The sequence below is a fragment of the Grus americana genome, unplaced genomic scaffold (genome assembly GCF_028858705.1).
Source record: "Grus americana isolate bGruAme1 unplaced genomic scaffold, bGruAme1.mat scaffold_123, whole genome shotgun sequence".
NCBI lineage: Eukaryota > Metazoa > Chordata > Aves > Gruiformes > Gruidae > Grus > Grus americana.
Window position 1 is genome coordinate 20,837 of NW_026561443.1, and position 3,483 is coordinate 24,319.

Here is a 3,483-nt window from a genome sequence, read left to right on the forward strand (position 1 = left end):
GATTTCCACGCCTCACGCGCGTGCGTGCGCGCACACGCGCCCCCCCACCCCCCCCCCCCCAACAGGCAGGCTTTGAAGGAGGCAGTCCCTAAGGCAACGCGATCTAAAACGTGGAAGTTTTTTTTTCTATTTTTAATAGTTTCTTACGGATAGGAGGCTCGTGTGAGCGTTTAGCCTGTCCTGTCCTTAATTCTGAACCCACTGGCTGGTGCAGAAGGACGGTCGTGTGACAAAAACAGCATGAAATTTGTCCCTGTGCCGGCTGCGTCCCGTGGTAAAGGAGTACATCTGTTATTCCTGCGTGAAAGATGTTTGATGAGCGTACCGCATCGTCAGAGCTGCTCTTGGTCTGCCTGCAAGCCGTGGGTTATGATTTAGAAATACGTTCGCCTACCGTTCCTTAACTGTGTGGTTTTGGTTTTTATTTTTTCAAAGAAAGGGTGGCTTTTTCGTCGATCTCTTTGTGAGAGTATCAAATCAGGCGGCGGTAAATACGTAGAAGCAACTAGGCGTACTACGGCGTGTACCGGACAGCGTTGGCGTGCCGCTCTGCTAGCAGCGGAGAGCCAGATGAGGATGCCCGTGGTAAGTACTCGTTCTGCCTCCGGCTGAACGGAAAGATTCTCATGTGGAGGGTTCCTGGGCTTGTCTGTGTGATTAGCGTTACTTTTTTTTTTTTTTTTTTTTTAATATGAAACAGGGTCAGATAATTGTTGATGAGTGGGACTTTGCGTACTCCTTTAGGTAGTTTTTCGTACTGAACCTTAGATCGGTTACAAAACTTAATCTTTGTGCAGTTTACACGTTTTGTAGCAACTACAAAGACATTTATCCTGTAGGTAAGCTGAAAATAAAAATGCGGTTTCTCACCTGATTTTTCTTTCGGAGGAACGCTCGCCCCCAGCGGCTGGTTTTTTTTTGCTAGTGTTGTCGGGGGGAAGGAACGGCGGCGCTTGCCTGATTTCTTCCCCTAGCCAGGGACCTGAAACTTTGTTTTCCTCAGCTGTTTCACTAGAAATTTACAAGTGTCGGTGGTCAACAGTGGCAGAGAATTGGGTGGCGTTTTCAATTTCAAAGGGAAGGAACGTGTTGATGTTAATTCTGTTACCAAAAGCGAAGTACCAGCTGCTTCCTCTTTCTAGATCTTCTCTCCTTTCGCCGTCCTCCCCGAGGGGTAACGTGGCCACGCCGTATACCTTTTCTGCTCTGGTACCGTTCGTTTGATACGCAGGAGCGCTGTGAAATAACTAGAAGGGCTACGGACAGACATCTGCCATCGTTGCGGCTGCCTTAAATCGTGTATTTGTCCCTTTAGCCCGTCATTTCCTTTCCGCTCAGTTGAGTTACGTGCAGCGTTAGGTTCCAGTCGAGAGCGGTGCCGCCGAGCAACGCTCTGGGAGCGTGCGCGGAGGAGGGCGACCGAGATGGCGAGAGGTCTCCGAGGCAAGACTTAGGGGGAGCGGCTGAGGTCACTTGGTTTGTTCAGCTTGGAGAAGGGAAGGCCGAGGGGTGACCTCATCGCAGTCTACACCTTCCTCGAGGGGGACGGCGGAGGGGGAGGCGCTGACCTCCGCTCTCTCCGGTGACCGGCACTAGGACCCGAGGAAACGGGACGAAGCTGCGTCAGGGCAAGTTCAGACCGGACGTTGGGAAAAGGCTTTTCACTGAGAGGGCGGTCGCTCAGTCACGGAACAGGCTCCCCAGGGAAGCGGTCGCAGCCACCGAGCCTGTCAGGAGTTCAAGGAGCGTCTGAACGATGCTCTTAGTCGCACGGTTTAGTTTTAGGTAGTCCCGCGTGGAGCGGGGGCTTGGTCTCGGTGATCCGTATGGGTCCCTTCCAACTTGAGATACTCTATGATTCTGTGAAATCTTCTGGGTTAGAAACGACCTTATTGTAATAGAGAATTCGCTGAACGTGGCTTTGTGCAAGGACTGTCGTCTTAGAATATCTTTTTTTTTTTTTTCCCCCCCCCCCCCCCCCCAGATATGAGAAAAGCTCTGTCCAGAGATATGGAGACGAAATCAGTTGTACCTCACCCTGTGACACCGGAAGACATTGAGTAACTGTAAGCTGTGATGCTCAGTGAAATTACTAAGAGCGTTAAGTTTCCCGTGCCTTTGCTTTCACTCTCCCATTCTCTTGTCTTGCGGCACGTCGCATTTTTTGAGGCCGTGGAAGCGACACCGGGAGCGATGGGTTGTCAGAACCAGGTCCTCCTGCCCGTCGCTGGTTTTGCTTACCTTCGCCGTCTCTGTGTACCAGCCTGCGTCTCTCTCTCTCTGTTCCTCAATCCCTGTCCTCTCTTCTCTGTTCTGCTTTGTTTCGCTGCGTATGTCCCGTTCCCTGTCCCACCTTTATCCTTCCTTCCTTCTTCCTCGCCTTTTTCTTTGTCCTTTTGTCCTGCTCCCCGACCCTGTTTCTCGCTCAATCTGACCGTCCTTTTCCTGGCACCTTGGTGTCTCTGCTCCTTGCCCCCGTCTTTCTCTCCCCTCTGCCCAGTCCTCGTCTCCCTCTTTTGTCTCTCTGTCCCTCTGTCCTCCTTCTGCCTCTGCCCCTCTGTCCTGCTCCCTGCCCCTCTTGTTCTCACTCTGCCCCAGCGTCCCGCTCCCCGGTCCTCTTTCCCTCTGTTGCTCTCTCCTTTTATCTCTCCTTCTCCCTGCTCCCCAGCCCGGTTCTCTCACGCTCCCGCTTCCTTTTTTTATTCTCTGTTGCTCTGTCCTGCTCCCCGTGCCGCTGTCCCTCGCCGTACCTCTCGGTCCGGCTCCCTGCCCTTATTCTCTTTTCCTCCCTCGCCGTGGCGCTGCCCGCCCAGGGTCGTTTCTGCCTCTCTGTCCCGCTCCCCGTCCTGGTTTGTCGGTCACCGTCCCGCTGCCTCTCTTCCTGCCGCTTCTTCCTCCCTCTCTGTCAGGCTCCCTGTCCCCGTCCTTCACTCGCCGTCCCTTTCCTTGCCTCGTGCTTTCTCGCTCGCCGCCGCCGCCCCCCCCATCCAGCTGGCTGCCCCTTTTCTCCTCTCTTCTAGCGTCCTGCAGCTGGCTCCTCGGTTTTGGCGGCAGCCTGCACATAGCAGCCCAGCTCTCCAGCAGCCTGACGGACCGACCGTGTGTCTGTTCCACGCCGGACTGGCGAGCGTGGCTCCGGGTAGGACAGCCGAGGTGCCCCAGGGCCGGGCCCCGAGCCCCGGTGCGGAGTCTCTCCCGGAACCGGCTCTGTGTGTGACTGAATAAACGCTTGCGGTCTCTTTTGCCGTGCCGGCTGCGTTGGCGCTTCCTTTGCGGGGGGGGGGGGGGGGGGGGGGGGCGAGGGGCCGTGATGGAGGGCAGGGGAGGAGGTGTGTGTGGGGGTATTAACGTATTCAACAAGGTCACATTGCTCGCATCCTCGGGATCCAAAAGTGATGCTTCTTGGCTCCGCCCCTGACCCATGCCAAACTCCGGGCCCCCCCCTGCAAACTCCGCCCCTCACGCACACCAAGCCCCGCCCCT

At 55.5% G+C, this 3,483-nt stretch overlaps 1 long non-coding RNA gene across 1 annotated transcript; it reads left to right on the top strand.

Annotated features, from left to right (window-relative positions):
* Positions 1 to 495: 495 nt before the first annotated feature.
* On the top strand, positions 496 to 3,249 carry LOC129200436 (uncharacterized). The gene is made up of 3 exons (XR_008574885.1): positions 496 to 585; positions 1,985 to 2,066; positions 3,021 to 3,249. It is a non-coding gene; the product is annotated as an uncharacterized LOC129200436 (long non-coding RNA).
* The last annotated feature ends 234 nt before the right edge of the window (positions 3,250 to 3,483 follow it).